Raw genomic sequence first — 18,090 nt, forward strand, 5'->3', positions numbered from 1 at the left:
TAAGGTGACTTTGACGGTTGGACCTGCCCCGTGTCCAACATCTCTTTGAGCTGCCTCCGCAATTCTGCAAGCTCCGGAGGTGCCATCCTATAAGGCACTGCCGCTGGTGGCGACGACCCTGGCAGCAGCTCAATTCTGTGATCGACTTCCCTCTCCGGCGAAAGTCGCTTAGGCAATTCTGGTGGCATAACGTCCTCGAACTCTTCAAGGACGCTGGCAATCTCCTTAGGCATCTCCTGCATGACGTCCCCACTTCCCTCTTCCTTGATTGCCACAAGGAATGTCGGCTCGTCGCGCTTCAGCCCCTTCGATAACTGCATGGCCGATAGTTGCTTGGCCTTGCCCAAGTTTTCGCGTGCTAGCGGCCCCATGCACGTGTTTCCTTCCTCTAGGATGCACATTGCATCCGCAAAAGGAATCGACATTGCTTGCACTCGATCAAAGAACTCAATGCCAAGCACTACCGGATAGTCATCCATAGGCACAACTGAAAAATCCACAAGGCCTGTCCACGTACCTAATTGAATTTGCACTCCCTTGGCTACACCGTGGATTGACTTGGCCTCCGAATTCACTGCCTTCAGCCATCCTCGCTCTTTGGTGTACTTCACACCCAACCTCTCAGCTTCTTTGACTTCGAGGAAGTTGTTCGTTGCACCGGTGTCCACTAGTGCCTTGGTCACTCGGCCTCCGATCTTAGCTTCCACAAACAGTCGCCCCTTACGCTCCGTCTTGGGTGCTTCCACCTTAGCCTTGATTGCGTTCAGAATTTGGAGGGAACCCATACGTACCTCTTGTTCCTTCTCCATCCGTTCACGCTCCTCAATCATGGCAGACAGCTTCGACTTCTTGGGACAGTCCCTTGCCTTGTGTGGTCCTTCGCAGAAGAAACACTTGATTGGCCTGTTGTCCCGTCTCTCGTCCCTCGGCTTGAATGGTATATGAGCGTGCTTGCTCTCATCTTTAGGCTTTGCGGCAGGGGTCTTGGACGAGCCTTCTCCTACACTCTTACCCTTGAAGTTCTTGTCGTGGCTCGCCTTGCCCTTATCCGATCGGTTGTATTCAACCAACGAATCGGCAATCGAAATGGCGGTGGGAAGATCTGTGGCGTTTCTTCGTTGAATCTCCAGTCTTCCCCAAGGTTGCAACCCCTTCAAAAACAAATAGTAGGCCTCGTCTTGGGGGTAATTCGACAACTCCAACAGAATTTCGGAAAATTCTTTAATGTAGTCCCGAATGCTACCCCTTTGCTTGAGATGCCTCAACTTGGCCCTTTTCTCTAATTCTCCAGCTTCGGGATAGAATTGTACCTTGAGAGCTTTCTTAAATTCTTCCCACGTGTTGATTGAGCATGTACCTCTCCGCATCTCTTGCTCTTTCATGCGCCACCAAACCATCGCAGAGTCTTGTAAATACAACGGCACCGCATCAAGCATTTTAGTGTCTTCTACGAACCCAAGTGCCTTAAAGTACTTCTCCAAACTCCACAAGAAGTTATCTATCTCCTTTGAATTCCTTGCGCCACCATATGCCTTAGGTTTAGGAACCTCTAGTCGCTGCGGGCTAGAGATTGACGAAGTTGACGCTCCACTCGCAAGCGCCCTCCTGCATAGCGTCAACTCTTCCCTCATTGTGACCATCTCGACAAGCGCTTTCTCTAGCTCCTGCCGAAGAGAAACAACCTGGGCTTCCAGTGTCCTGTCTCGTTCTTCCCCATCAGCGGCGAACCGGTTTACGAGCGTCATCACCTCTTCCCGGAGCTCATCTCCCTCGAGCTCGCTCAGGCGCTTCTCGACCTCCTCGTATTTTTCTTGGCCATCGACAATAGCAGACTCTACCTTTGCTAGTCTGCCGTTGATATCAACGATGACATCCCTCGACCTGGATCGGCCCCTCTTGCTCTTCCGATGCTGTTCCTCCTGCACCCCGGTCACTTCAGTTTCCTCACTCCTTCCTGTGATAGTGCAATTCGACAGTAAACCCTCAGTAATCTGTAGGTAAACTTGTGGCTCAACTTGTGGCTCTGATACCATTTGTCACGGGCACAATTCCTTCGTCAATTGTCGTCCGTGCGGCGCTAGCAAATTTCTCCCCCGAGTTGCTAGTTCAGCCTCTCCCACGATTCACCTTAGCAAGCTTTCGTTGCTTTAGCGAATTAAAGTCACAAGTGTAGAATGCACAAGAGTGTGAGGAAATAAACAAGTATGTATTGCACACAAAGAATGCTTTACAAGTATGCTTGAGAGCTTGGAGTTTCTAAGAGTGATTTACAAATGACCCATCACCCCTATTTATAGGCCTCAAAGCCTCTTAAGAATGTTCTAGAAGATTACAAGGCTTTTCTATCTAGAAAGTTCTAGGGAGAACTAAATTAGACTAGTGTGGACCATTCTAGATACTGTTGGGCGCTGCTTGGACAATGCTGGCCGTTTCTGGAACCTTCTGGGCATTGCTTGGGCAGTCTGGCAGCTTCCTGGCCCGTAGGCACAAACCGAGGCTAAATCTGCGGGCAGCTGCGGGCAGAGATATCCTCTTAGCCAATTCTCGAAATTGGAAGACTTCTCCCGTGCCTTCTAGAATCTTCTGGACTCCTCTGGATATACAATTGATGTGTGCAATGTTTGGTGGCCATTGGATAAGCCTAACTCCCCAAAGTAAAAAGTTGTGGTGTACGGGGCTTCGTAGTGTCTGCCGGAAGACGGACCCGAGTTGGTATAGGAGACACTATAGGGGGGTAGTGTCTCTGCGTGTGTCAGGGATCGACAGCTCGGCTAGCTGCCACGGGCCCGTTGGCTATCCAAATTGGCCCGAAGTGGGGAAAACTAAGCGGTCCGTTACAATAGTCACTCTCACTCTCCTCATTACAAAATTTATTATTACAACAATTCCCCCCATTACGCTCGCCCAACTCACCCCCTCCTAACACTCTCCTCCACTCAGAGGTTCGACATCCCCTTCGAATGAGCCTTGACGAAGTCTTTGATCTGCTGCTTGAAGGGTTGGAGGTCTGGTTCCTTCTTCCAGCTGATTTCTTCTTCGCCTTGTGCTTTCCATTTGACGAGGTATTCTTTGTACGAACGTCGGCTTGTGGAGGCGATCCTTTCTGCTAAGATCTCTTCGACTTCTCTGCTTGCCGGTGCTTTCTTCGTGATTGGGGGTCTAGTATTCTTGTTTCTGTTCTTGTCCGTCTTATCTGGATGGTATGGCTTCAAATTGCTGACATGGAAGACCAGGTGCACCGACATCCAACTGGGCAGGTCCAGCTTATAAGATACTGAACCTACTTTCTTTATGATTGGAACCGAACCGTCATACTTCCTCACAAATCTTCTCTCTCGATTGCGTAAGAAGCGGAGTTGTTTTGGAAGCAATTTGACCATCACTTGGACTCCCATTTGAAACTCTAACGGACGACGACTTGAATCCGCCCATTTCTTCATTCTTTCGATGCCTTCTCTAAATGAGCTTTAGCAATTTCTTCATTCTGCTTCCACTCCTTTGTGAAGAGGAAGGCCTTGGGGTTCTTCCCTTTGTATTGTATATTTACAGAATGAGGTACTAAGGGTTGTTGACCTGTTACAATTTCAAAAGGAGTTTTATTAGTAGCTGAGCTTTTTTGGCTACTAAAGCAAAATTGGGCTACATCTAATAGGGAGGTCCAATTTCGTTGGCTCGCGTTGACAAAATGCCGAAGGTACTCTTCCAACATGCTGTTGAATCTTTCGGTTTGACCGTCAATTTGGGGGTGGTAGCTAGTGGACATGTTCAAACTGGAGCCGAGCAATCTGAACAATTCTGACCAAAAGCTGCCTACAAATCTTTCATCTCGATCACTAACGATATTTTTAGGAATACCCCAATATTTAACATGTTTGAAAAAGGCCCTAACAGTTGCTTCAGCAGAGGAAGACTTAGCCATCAGAATAAAAGTCCCATATTTCGAAAATCTATCCACTACCACCAAGATAGAATCAAAATCTTCAACCCGCGACAATGAAGTGATGAAATCCAGGAACACACTGTCCCAAGGCCGGCTAGGTACAGGAAGAGGTTGCAAAAGCCCTGTTACTTTCCTTCTCTCCACCTTGTCTTGTTGGCAAATTAGGCAGGTTTTGGAATACTCCTGAACATCATCCTCCATTTTTGGCCAGTAATAATTCTGTTGTAACAGAGCCAACATTGTTGTCGGTTTCTCCTTCGCTTCATGAACTCTCCCCACACCCCAACTTGTGTCTTGCCCCCGGTGCTCATCCCCCGTAATGCTCGCCTCAATCTCCGACCGACATCGAACGGAATATCTCGACGAAGTTGATCAAACCAATCCTCCACAATGTCTTGGAAGCTCCTCCACACTCCCACGACATGTTGAACCGACTAACCTCGGACCTCCTTGATCTCCACCTCACGAACATGGACATTGGTCATAACTTTCCTTCGCTCATTGCCGATATCACATGGAATATCCCGACGACACTTGTCAACCCACTTCATAGTGATCCAAGAACACTTGTATTGACTCCTTCTTCGCCTTGGGTTAACAATCTTCCGACTTCTAGAGTTGCCGCTTCACTAACTTGGCCACTATCCCGCCATTCTCGAATTCCTCCCATCTTCTCTACATCACCCGGACGACCATTCTTGAAACTCAGCCTCTTCACCATAAAATCACTCCTCATGGACTCCTCATAGGGTTGATGTCCCCTCAACCAACACAACATATATCCCAACACATACATCTCAATCAAGAGCCCAATAACAAGTTCCGAATTTACCAAGTGGAAGGCTCGGTTCATTCCTAATGTGCATGTGCTAAGAATCTCATTTCTTACTAGAGGCGTCACCAAGTACTCTTTATCCGTTTCCTTGAAGCTCAAGCGACTATGAGGAAGACATAGCATACGACCTCTGGGATCCCATGCAATGTCACGTGGTATCTTTCCCAAAGGTAGAATGCCCCGTGGTTGTCCGTTGAAGGATGCATACTTCCCATCTTCGGATGTTGGTCCCACATCACCACTTTCCTCCATTCCCTTCCGGAACTCTCGCTCATAATAGTCAAGTTCATCTTCGTTAACTAGCTCAATTTTGAAGTTTCCTTCTCCATCAATCTCCTTTCGTAGCTCATCTTCTTCTTAACCATACGCCATTTTGCGTCCCTTTTTGTCCCCAATCTGTTTTCTCCCACGACCTATCGTTCCTCTTGGCTTCCCCCTATAGCTCAAGCCGACTAACTCACGTGCCAAGCCGCTTGACTCAAAAGACATGCAACCACCCAACATGGTTGAGCCACCAACATCTCTCCCATCTCCATAGTCATCAACCTCCACACAAAATGTGATTTCCTCATTCTCCTCAACCTCAAAATCAATGCCCTCAATTCCTTTAAGCATATCAATGAAGTTATGTTCAAGGGGCATTTTATCAAACACAAAAGGAGCTTTCCTTGCTACATGGGTTTTCTCATTTTTAGCACACACAAAGTCAACCTCCCCCATGTTCTCACATACAAGCATCCCTTCCTCCTCATCCACAAATGAATCTAAATCCTCCTCCACAATTTCATCATCAATAAATTCATAAGAAGAATCTAAATCCACTTCAACATCACAAACAACATCACAAACATCCAATTTCTTCCTAGCAATAGGACTATCCATAACTTCAACCTTAGAAATTGGAAGTTTAGGATTTACCTTTACAATGTGTGATGGAGAAAAGATTGGTGATGGATCTTTAGGAGGAACCTCCATGGTTGGTTGGGCAAGCTTTCAGATCTCTAGGCGAAGATCTTCGCAAGTGGCTAGAAGTCTCCTCAAAGACTCATCACTCTTCCGGCTACTTTCTCTAAACCTCTTTTCAAGCCCTTTGCTCCAAGATGTAAAACTCTCTCCCCTCTTGATGGCGGTTTCTTCGGATCCATGAGATGAACTTGGTTGAACCATAGTCGAAAGAAGTCTCCGTTCAAGGAAAACGATCGGCTCTGATACCAACTGATACAGATCGGTTTTATCTGAATTCGTGACGTGTTAGTTTTAATCGTAAACTAACAAAGATGTTCTTATCTAGCTAAACTAGAAGGAGTGAATCCCAATTTCATGGACTAAATCCATAGGAATAATAAAATCCCCATTGTTGAAGGTAGAACCTTAACAAAGCTTCTTGAAGAAGAATTATATTTGATTGATAAAAAGTTAAACATTACAAAGAGAAAGAGATGAATTTATATCATCTCAAAAACCTAATTGCCAAATTACATAAAGGGTAAATTACATAACTACTTAAAATACAAAGCTAAAGGGTAAATTGGGTTAATGGTAAAGGGGTGGCATGGATGGTAATTAGGGAGTGACATGGGTTGTAAATAAGGAGTGGCAGGATTGTAATTAAGGAGGAAGCTGGAGTAAAGAGCAAGTTCCTTAAGCTGAAGGCACGCGGGGCGTGCCTTGGCTGTTGAGCTCCTCTCTGGATCAGTACTCACTTTACGCGGGACGTGCCCAAGTCTACACGGGGCATGCCCAAATCTACGCGGAGCGTAGATTGGCTGCTGAACTTTCTCCAGATCAAACTTTCCTTCACGCGGAGCATGCTTTAACCCACGCGGAGCGTGCTCGAGTTGCTGGTGTGTTGTGTGGCACTGTTTTGGGCCTCTTTACTCGCTTGTTGCTCGTGCTTGGTTCTTCCTCCGACTTCCCTCGTACGGACCCGATCCTAGGGAAAGATGCCCCGCATCACCAGCGAGACGGAAACCGACCAGAGAAGGACAAGTCTAAGGGCGATAGAAGCAAGGGAAAGAGTGGGGGAGACAGACAGACGTCATACTCTTCCAAGACAAATGGGAACGGACAGTCGCAAGGGAAAGACGACAATTACTCCTCTAAGCAGTACATAGGTAAAGAGGGTAAGTACGTTCCCGGACCCCAATTGAATATTTTTTTTTGTCAAGGTCCTCACAAAGCCAGGGACTGCCTGACCAAGAAGATAGCTGCCATGGACAATTGCGATGAGCAGAGACGGACAGAGGACGAGCCAGAAACCCACATGGGGTCGATACAGATCCTGGGTACCATTCAAGCAAAAGTCGAAGTAGCCAAAGTAGTACGGTCGGGATGCCTGTTCGTGGAGGTCGGAATTGGGGGCAGTATAAACAGAGCTCTTATTGACACGGGGGCAACAAACAACTTCCTAGAGGTGAAGGAAGCAGAGCGCCTGGGTGTGCAGTACACTCGCGAGAAAGGATGGCTCTAGACCGTCAATTCAGGGCCAAAAGCGATTTTTGGCGTAGCAAGAGGGGTCGTTGTAAGGGTAAATTACATACGTGGTGTACAACCTTTACCTATTTTCACACTTTGGTGTACAACCTTCAATTTTGCACACTAAAATGTATAATCTTTTGGTGACCTCCCACTAAAGTATACCGCAGGTAATTGTGACCGGTCAACCCGAAGTCAACGCGCCACCTCAGCAATTTAACTTTTCTAAAAATAAAAAATTAACCCAATAAATATAATATTACTTTTATATCCTTTATAAAATCATCTTCTTCAACCTTCATCCTTATTTTCTTTCTACTCCATTTTCAAAAATTATTTCTCTCTCTTCAAACTTCATACTTGTTTTCTTTATACTCCATTTTCAAAAATTATTTCTCTCTAACTCTCATCTCTCTCATTCTCTCTCTAACTCTCATCTCTCTCTTATTTTGTCTTTCATCACTTCTCTCTCTAATTCTCCCTTTCTCTCTCTAGAATATCTTATAAGCTAGTTAGGAAATTAAACAGACATCCATATTAGCTCTTTTACTCAACAATAATTTGACCACGTCAACGTATCCTTCACAAGTTGTAATATGCAACGCAGTCCTTCCATCCAAATCAATACTATTAACATCAATTCCTCAAGTTTGAGTACCGTTTTTTATTGGCTTCTGATCTCTCTATTTCTTTCTCTTTCCACTGACCTTTTAGCAAAGTAGGAAACTGAAACAATATTGCTAATTGTAATTACGGGTTCTTATCAGGATCTTACTCTCCTGTTTCCATTGATAACAGATTCAAGGATTATATTCCTGCGAAGTATCATTTCATGTATGAGCATTACCTTGAAGCAAATAGATGAAGAAATTAATTACCAAAGTAAACTTCTTTACTACTTATTCTCCAATTTGGACTCAGTACTACATCTGCATTATTTTTCGTTTCCATTTTTACAAAGCAAAACATAAGTGATTGGAGGGATTGATATCATCATGGGAAGCGAAGAAGGTGATTGATGCAATTGCAGTGAGTAAACAATTTTGTTATTGGAACCTGTGGAGAATTGGCGAGAAATTCCTCCCTTCAGCTGCGACGTGATTCCGTCCATCTCTGTTACTGGCTGAGCTCTCGATTTCGAGCGATGGAAAGAGAGAAGGAGGGAAAGGAAAGGGAAAGAAAAGAGAAAACAGAGATACAAAAATAGAAAGAGGAAAATAAGAAGATGATGTCTGATTAATTTCCTAACTAGCTTATAAGATTAGAGAGAGATGGAAGAGTTAGAGAGAGAAGTGATGAGAGTGATGAGAGAGAAAATAAGAGAGAGATGAGAGTTAGAGAGAGAAATAATTTTTGAAAATGGAGTACAAAGAAAACAAGTATAAAGGTTGAAGAGAGAAATAATTTTTAAAAATGGAGTAGAAAGAAAATAAGGATGGAGGTCGAAGAAGATGATTTTATAAAGGGTATAAAAGTAATGTTATATTTATTGGGTTAATTTTTTATTTTTAGAAAAGTTAAATTGCTGAGGTGGCGTGTTGACTGCAGGTTGATCGGTCACAATTACATGCTGTACACTTTAGTGGGAGGTCACCAAAAGGTTGTATATTTTAGTGTGCAAAATTGAAGGTTGTACACCAAAGTGTGAAAATAGATAAAGGTTGTACACCACGTATGTAATTTACCCGTCGTTGTAAAGATCGATACGTGGACAGGCCGACTGGACTTCTCTGTGGTTCCCATGGACGATTATAAGGTTGTCTTTGGAATAGAATTCTTCGACAAAGCCCAAGCAGCAACATTCCCGTCTGCTGATGCGAAGTGTATCCTAGAGAGAGGTAACACATGCATGGTGCCATTGGCACGAGAAAATATTTCAAACACAAAACACTTGTCTGCGATGCAGGTAACTAAGGGGCTGAAGAAAGATGAGCCCATAAGTCAAGTCTCCCCCTTGTCCCCCAAGTCTTCTCCTTATCTTCCAAGTCTTCTCTAGGGTCAATGACTGTGTTCTACAATCTTTGGGAGTCTTTAGATTAAGTGGGCAGCTTCTAGGAAGCTTCTTGGCTGAGTTGGCCACTGGCGGGCCCGCTGTCCGAATCTTGCGGGCCCGCACACTTGGCATCTTGCCAATTCTCACAATCAGTTGAATATCTTCCGTGTCAAAAAAAGGTTCATAGGCTCATACAGTCCCCTAGAGTGTCCCTAAACCATTTGTTCGTTAGTTTGATGGTCTAGCGCGAGCTTGGTGGCGTAGGGGTGCAGAACATATGAACGTCTGTTGCCAGCAGCCACCAAGTCGGTATAAGACACACTATAGGGGGGAGGCACTCTCTGTCAAGAGTGTCATGTCGTGTTGCCTACCTGCTACGGGCCTGTTGCCTTGCGGATGTTGCCTAGTGTTGGAGTGACTTGTCCTAGACGTCACATTCTCCCCCACTCCAACGAGCAACGTTCCCGTTGCTTTCCGGTGGTAATTGTCCAAAATGCCCCTACTGTCCCATAAGCTGAGTTCGTGCTCCCAGCTCGCCTCACTATCTGGAAGTCCCTTCCACTTGATGAAATACTCGGTATAACTAGGATAACTGCCCCTAACACTGATTTTTCGATGCCTTAATATTTCAGCTACCCCGTGTTCATGCTGAGTCGTGATGGCCGTCGGCTGCCTGTGCGACTCATTCTTGCTTGGATCTTCCTGATATTTGTAGTAAGGCTTTAAGTAGCTCACGTGGAACACTGGATGGAGTTCCAAATAAGGTGGCAACTGGATTATGTAGGCTAGCTTGCCTACCTGTCTTTCCACTGGAAACGGTCCCTCGTAGCGCCGCACTAACCCCTTGTGCAGCTTGGGAATTCTTCGGCTTTGATAGGAAAGTAGGTTTACCATCACCATATGTCCTTCCTCAAATTCCAGATGCCGTCTCTTAGCATCTGCCCATTTCTTCATCTTCTTCGCTGCTTTGGCTAAAGAAGATCGAGCCAGCTCCCGGCTCTCTTGCCAACTCTTGGCAAACTTGAATGCAGATGGATTCGGACTTTTGACCCCAACCTCGATGTCTTGAGGCGTAGTCGGCTACTGCCCTGTTACAATCTCAAACGGCTTGGCCCCTGTTGATTCAGTCCTCTGCAAATTATACGAAAACTGGGCAATGTCAAGCAATTTCGCCCAATTTTTCTGATTGGCACTCACATAGTGCTGCAAGTATAACTCCAACAATACATTCACCCATTCTGTCAGGCCATCTGTCTGCGGATGAAAACTCGTTGATAAGTTCAACTCGGATCCCAACAACTTGAATAGTTCGGTCCAAAAACGACATGTGAATCTGATGTCTCGGTCACTCACAATCGTCCTTGGAATGCCCCAGTACTTCACTACGTACTTGAAGAACAACCTGGCTGCGTCTTCAGCGTTGAACTTCGTCGGCACAGGGATGAAAACCTCGTACTTGCTGAACTTGTCCACCACTACCATGATGTTACTAAATGCCTCTGATTTCGGCAGGCAAGTAATAAAATCCATTGAGATGCTCTCCCACGGCCTCTCCGGAATTGGCAATGGTTGCAACAGCCCAGCGAGCTTGTTTTGTTCAGTTTTGTCCTGTTGGAAAACAAGACAAGTTTTCCCATACAGTTCAGTGTCTTCCCGCATCTGCGGCCAGTAGAATGTGCGCTCAATGAGAGCTGCAGTTAAGTGTACTCCTGGATGTCCCGCCCATTGGGAGTCGTGACACTCTCTGATCACGGTCTTCCTCAGTCCCTGCCATCTTGGAATATAGACTCTGTTACCTTTGGTGAGAAGTAGCCTGTCTTCCACCCAGAACCTGCGAGTCTTACCATTCTCGGCCAATTCTATCAAACTTTTGGCATGTGGATCCTGTTCTAGGCCTTCTCGGACTGTCGACATCCACAGAAACTCTGGCTGGGTGAGCATTGCTAGCTCTCCCTTTCTGCTTAAAGCATCGGCCACGAGATTGGCCTTCCCTGGCTTATGCTCCAAAGTGAAATTGAATTCGGCCAGAAATGCCTGCCATCTGACCTGTTTCGGAGTGAGCTTCTTTTGATTTAGGAAGTAGCTCGTTGCCATATTGTCCGTTTTAAGCACGACCATGGAGCCCAATAAGTAGTGCCTCCAAACGCGCAAACAATGGACCACTGCTGTCATTTCCTTCTCGTGAACTATGTATCTCCGTTCTGCCTCATTCAACTTTCTGCTCTCAAAGGCAATTGGGTGGCTGTCTTGCATAATGACTCCCCCAATGGCAAAATCAGAAGCGTCTGTGTGCACCTCGTACGACTTCCTGTGATCGGGCAGTGCCAGGACATGCTCTTCCGTCATGGCCTGCTTAAGTTTCTCGAAAGCTGGTTGGCATTTTTCACTCCAGTTCCACAATCTGTCCTTCTTCAGCAAGTCGGTCAGTGGGGCGGCTACGGCTGAGTACCCCCTTATGAATCTCCGGTGGTAATTGGCTAGGCCCAGAAAAGACCGGACCTCCGTCACATTCTTTGGTGGCTGCCACTCAAGGATCGCCTGAACCTTCGCATGATCCATTCGAAGCTTGCCTCCTCCAACAATGTGCCCTAAGAATGGTACTTCTGGCTGGGCAAATGCACACTTCTCCTTCTTGACATACAGCTGGTGCTCCCCGAGCACCCTGAAAACTTGCCTCAAGTGTTCGATGTGTTTCTCCAAGGAACAGTTGTAAATCACAATGTCGTCGAGATAGACGACCACGAACTTGTCCAGGAATGGCCGTAGTACCTGGTTGATCAGTGTGCAAAAAGTGGCAGGGACATTTGTTAGGCCAAACGACATAACCAGAAATTCATACGAACCGTACCTCGTGACATATGCTGTCTTCGGCACGTCCTCTTCGGCTACCCGTACCTGGTAGTAGCCTGATCTTAAATCTAGTTTGGTGAACCACCACGCATCACCAAGTTGGTCGAACAAATCCGCTATCAAGGGAATAGGGTACTTGTTCTTTACAGTCACCTTATTGAGAGCCCTATAGTCAATGCACATCCTCAATGACCCATCGTGCTTCTTCTGAAACAGCACTGGTGCTCCATAAGGTGATTTCGATGGCTGAATCTGCCCAGCCCCCAGCATCTCATCCAACTGCTTCCGCAACTCTGCAAGCTCTAGCGGTGTATTCTGTATGGTACTGCCGCAATTGGTGCGCTCCCCGGCACCAGTTCAATCTTGTGATCCAGCGTTCTCTTCGGTGGCAGCTGCTTCAGAAGCTTTGGTGGCATGATGTCGCTGAATTCATCAAGAACATCAGTTATCACTGCGGGAATCTCCTGTTCTGGGAGCCCCTCTGTCTCTTCCTTGATCCCCACAAGGAAAGTTGGCTCATCTTTCTTCAGCCCCTTAGTTACCTGCATCGCAGACAACTTTTTTGTGTTTGAAATATTTTCTCGTGCCAATGGCACCATGCATGCGTTACCTCTCTCTAGGATACACATCGCATCAGCAGACGGGAATGTTGCTGCTTGGGCTTTGTCGAAGAATTCTATTCCAAGGACAACCTTATAATCGTCCATGGGAACCACATAGAAGTCCAGTCGGTCTGTCCACGTACCGATCTTTACAATGACCCCTCTTGCTATGCCAAAAATTGCTTTTGGCCCTGAATTGATGGCCTTTACCATCCTTTCTCGCGAGTGTACTGCACACCTAGGCGCTCTTCTTCCTTCACCTCTAAGAAGTTGTTCGTTGCCCCTGTGTCATCATTAGTTTTGCCAACATCAAAATGGGGGAGTTTGTTGAAACACCTTTCCACAAGATTTTGATTTGACAAAATTAATTAAGTGAAAGTAAATATTCTACAACACACTAAGTTTAAATGCTTTGATTTAGTGTTACTAATGTGTTTGTTCAATGTTGAGTTTATAATTTATCATAAGACATAAAGATCATAAGGCTCAAGCCCTATATGGAAATCAAGGCCCAAGTCAAACAAGCCAAAGACCACTCAGCCCGCGTATCTCCAAAACGTCGCCGTTGAAGTGATGAAACGCATGCTGAGTAAAGAAGGATCGAGAAGATCCACGTAGACAACTTTGGTATGAAGCTGCTGAGCTGTCTCGACAAAACGTGCAAGACAGCTGCTGACTATAAGACAGCTTCCAGACAAAGTATTTCCCCATTTAGTAAAGATCAGAAGACACAACAAGCTGCCTGGTTGACGTTACCCAAAATGGTGGAACATACTGACACACTGACCGAAGAACAGAAGACGCTGGAATCTGATTGGCTAAAGAGAACTGCTGGCAGACTCAGTGAAAGCGACTTGTAGCCGTTTCCCTCCAACGGTTATTTCGAAATTCGAAATAACCAGAAGCTCTCACAGCTCTCTATAAATAGTCCATTCAGAATCCACATTCCACAGAGAACTTCGAGCAAAAGCCGTTACGCTGACCAAACGTATATAAAAGTTCTCCATCAAAAGCAAAGCAAAATTCTTACACTACAAAGTCTATTCATTTGTGTAAAAGTCTAGAGTGATTGTTTTTCAATCATCTAAGGTGTTCTAGCAATTGTTGTTTAGGACAAAATCTTTATCATTTCTAGAAGTAGAAAGGAGAGGCTGAGTACTCGGTTTTAAGTACTCAGCGGAGAGATTAAGATTGAGTAGAAGTATAGAGGAAGGTACTTTTGTCATACTCAATTGCTGATATTGTAAAAGGTTTGAGACTCTACCTTTAAAGAGCTCAGTAGAGGATTTGAAATCTCGGAAGTGTTCCGGGGACAGGACGTAGGCTTAGAAGAAGCCGAACCTGGATAAATCTGCTGAGTGAAGTTTTCTTAAACCTTAACTCCTTATTTATATTGCTTGCTTAAAACAAACTAAAACTGACCAAGTAAAAGAGGTCAAGCTGAGTTGTGCGCTACCAACGAGCAGGTTCAGGAATAGACTCTAAGTGCTATTTCCTGACCTAAGCAACGAAGCTGTCCTAGTCACTAGTTGACTAAGCCAGTGTCTTGCTGAGTGTTAAGTGCCGCTGTTTTATAAACTTTTCTTAAAGAAAAGAAATCTGCCCAAATTATTTTAAAAAAGGTAAAATAGTTCCTAACCCCCCCTTGGAACTATATTTGCAACCTTACAAGGGACCAACAATTGTCACGACTCCCAATGGGCAAGACATCCAGGAGTACATCGAACTGCATCTCTCATCGATCGCACATTCTACTGGCCGCAAATGCGGGAAGACATTGAACTGTAAGTGAAAACTTTTACTTGTTTGCCAACAGGACAAAATTGAACAGAACAAGCCCGATGGGCTGTTGCAACCATTGCCAATTTCGGAGAGGCCGTGGGAGAGCATCTCAATGGATTTTATTACTTGCTTGCCGAAATCAGAGGCATTTAGTAACATCATGGTATTGGTGGACAGGTTCAGCAAGTACGGGGTTTTCATCATTGTGCCGACGAAGTTCAACGCTGAAGACGCTGCCAGGTTGTTCTTCAAGTACGTAGTGAAGTACTGGGGCATTCCGAGGACGATTGTGAGTGACCGACCGAGACACCAGATTCACATGTCGTTTTTGGACCAAACTATTCAAGTTGTTGGGATCCGAGTTGAACTTCTCAATGAGTTTTCATCCGCAGACAGATGGCCAGACAGAACGGGTGAATGCCCAATTTTTGTATAATTTGGAGAAGACTGAATCAACAGGGGCCAGCCCGTTTGAGATTGTAACAGGGCAGCAGCCGACTACGCCTCAAGACATCGGGATTGGGGTCAAAAGTCCGAATCCAGCAGCATTCCAGTTTGCCAAGAGTTGGCAAGAGAGCCGAGAGCTGGCTCGATCTTCTTTAGCCAAAGCAATGAAGAAGATGAATAAATGGGCAGATGCGAAGAAACGACATCTGGAATTTGAGGAAGGACAGATGGTGATGGTGAAGCTACTTCCCCATCAAAGCCGAAGAATTGCCAAGCCTGCACAATGGATTAGTGCGGCGCTACGAGGGGCCTTTTCCGATGGAAAGATGGGTAGGCGAGCTAGCCTACAGAATCCAATTGCCACCTCACTTGGAAGTCCACCCAGTGTTCCATGTGAGCTATCTAAAGCCTTATTACCAAGATCAGGAAGTTCCGAGCAGGCAGCCAACAACCATCACGACTCAGCATGAGCACGAGGTAGTTGAAATATTGTGTCATCGGAAAATTAGTGCTAGGGGCAGCCATCCTAGTTATACCGAGTATTTCATCAAGTGGAAGGGACTTCCGGATAGTGAGGCGAGCTGGGAGCACGAACTCAGCTTATGGGACAGTAGGGGCATTTTGGACAATTACCACCAGGAAGCAACAAGGTCGTTGCTCGTTGGAGTGGGGGAGAATGTGACGTCCGGGCCAAGTCACTCCAACACTAAGCAACTTCAGCAAGGCAACAGGCCCGTAGCAAGCAGGCAACGCGACATGGCACTCTGGACAGAGAGTGCCTCCACCCTATAGTGTGTCTTGTACCGACTTGGTGGCTGCTGGCAATAGACATTGGTATGTTCCATTCTCCCCTAGGCCACCAATCTCGCCTAGACCATCCAACTGACGAACAAATGGTTTAGGGACACTCAAGGGGACTGTATGAGCCTATGAACCTCTTTTGATACGGAAGATATTCAGCTGATTGTGAGAATTGGCAAGATGCCAAGTGTGCAGGCCCGCAGGATTTGGCCAGCAGGGACAGCGGGCCCGCCAGTGGCCAACTCAGCCAATAATCTTCCTAGAAGCTTCCCACTTAATCTAAACACTCCCAAAGATTGTAGAACACAGTCATTGGCCTTGGAGAAGACTTGGAAGACTTCAGAGTTGACTTATGGGCTTAGAGAAGACTTCAGACTTGGTGGAGGTTCTACCACATCACCAGCATATTTTAGTATAAATAGAGGGTAGGCTTCATTGTAAAAACAACACAGAAATTGTATATCATTGACAAGGATCCCCATGGGACGGGGATGGAGATAATTTTGTCCCTCGTGACGGGGATGAGGAAAGGTATCCCCGCCCCGTTAATCCTTGAAGGGGATCCTCGATTATTCCCCGTTATATTTGATTTTTTTGGATGATTTAAATGCATTTTAATTAAGTGATTGGTTGCTATCAGTTTTTAGTGTTTTGTTGGTATTATTAGCTACCTATAAACGGGGAATGGGGATCCTGCAGGACGGGGATGGGAATAAGTTTTTCTCCATTTAGCTCGCGGGAATGTGGACGGGGGTGGGGAACGGGAACGAGAATGGGAAATGCATTCCCTGTCCCGCCCTGCCTAGTTTACATCCCTACACGTGACAGAGTAATGAGAGATTTTTGGAAAAGTTGAAATGTATACATTTTAAGCAAGTTTAGCCGGCTAATAGATCGCTTCCGTTCAGAGAGTCAATTGGCCACTTTAAACAAATATAGGAGTCCGTAGAATCTTGAAAGATATATGAATTTCAAAGGATATTCTATTTACATGACATATCTACTGAATCTATGAAATTTTTTTTTTGGCTTAGGACTAATTATGTCGAAATATTGAATTTGTAAATGCCCGAATTTGTAAATTGTACAGTATAGAAATCAGCGGTGAGCATCGGGTTGGTTCAGTTACTAATCGAATTGAATTGAATTATGTTGTGTTCTTATGCTGTTGTATGTTGATTACATTTTTGTATGTTGACTTCCTGTATTGCCTATACATTTTGAATGGTACAGACCCTTAATTGATAGAAACTATGACACCGAAAATGTGGAAGGTACTTCATTATCATATTTTCTTACTTCCTTTATAACCTAAGAAATTCTAGTGCTGAGTTGCTTAGTATTTATGTTGCGCGGAAACTCTTCATTATTAGTGTTTCTGCGTTTCCGTTTCTTTTCCGTTTCCATTACCGTTTCCTAGCTAATTTTTCTTAGAAATAACGTTTTTCTATATCCCTTTCCCGTTTCCGTGCAATATAATTTAGTAGTTAGTGTCATGGAGAGTTTGAGAATATGTATTCTGTGATGTTTTTGGATTAACCATGATGAATAAAAAATTGTTTCTGATCATTTGATGCACCTCGACATGGAAGAACAAGGACGTTGATGGAAGGGATGGGAGTATGCCGTATGGAAATTGGAAAGTCGCGTTCTATTATGTTTTGATTTGTTAAATGATTATGATAATTTTATTTCTTATTGTTTAATTTAAATGGAGAGAATTTGTGTCGCTGACACGACTTGATTTCACGGTTTTATATGATGGTTCATGTTAGCCGATCCCGAATCATTTCGGGACTAACGCTTTGTTGTTGTATTGTTTAATTTAAATCTTATTGGTTCGTTTGCCATTAATTTCTCTCCTACTTTAATTAGAGTTCTAATATTCCTTAATAATAAAGTGCAATAAATATTTTAGTTTTTTATGCATATATTTTTGTATAGATTTTTTTTTTTAATTTCAAGTGAGCATGTTTCATAATTTTTTATTGGAAGGGAATATTTTCTTCTGGTTTAGGACTAATTATTATGTTGATATGTTGAATTTGTAAATGGGTCAATTTGTAATTGTATAGTATAGAAATTAGGAGTGAACATCGGTGCTGATTAGACTACCTGAACTGTTATCCATATATACTCTATTTTAGAAATGGAACCGAACCGAACTGAATAGAATTAGTAACTGAATATTGTTCTATTGACCTCTATACCTGTTTAAATGAATGGTTAACCCTCTAAAATCCACGTGACTAGGGATGTAAATGTGGTGGGGATTCCCCATCCCCATTGGTGACTCGTTCCAGCGGGGACGGAGAATCCTTGACAAGGATCCTCATGGGACGGGAATGGGAATAATTTTGACGCC

General features: G+C 44.7%; 1 long non-coding RNA gene across 3 annotated transcripts in view; it reads left to right on the forward strand.

Annotated features, from left to right (window-relative positions):
- The window catches only part of LOC136206337 (uncharacterized), a 34,536-nt gene extending 16,942 nt beyond the window's left edge, over positions 1-17,594 (forward strand). Inside the window, exon 5 of one of the 3 annotated variants that reach the window (XR_010676251.1) lies at positions 17,318-17,594. This is a non-coding gene — a long non-coding RNA (uncharacterized lncRNA). Of the gene's footprint in view, positions 1-8,048; positions 9,245-17,317 lie in introns of those variants that run through there. The other 2 variants (XR_010676252.1, XR_010676253.1) reach the window with 2 other exon arrangements.
- Positions 17,595-18,090: the final 496 nt, after the last annotated feature.

Source organism: Euphorbia lathyris, chromosome 9 (assembly GCF_963576675.1).
Source record: "Euphorbia lathyris chromosome 9, ddEupLath1.1, whole genome shotgun sequence".
NCBI lineage: Eukaryota > Viridiplantae > Streptophyta > Magnoliopsida > Malpighiales > Euphorbiaceae > Euphorbia > Euphorbia lathyris.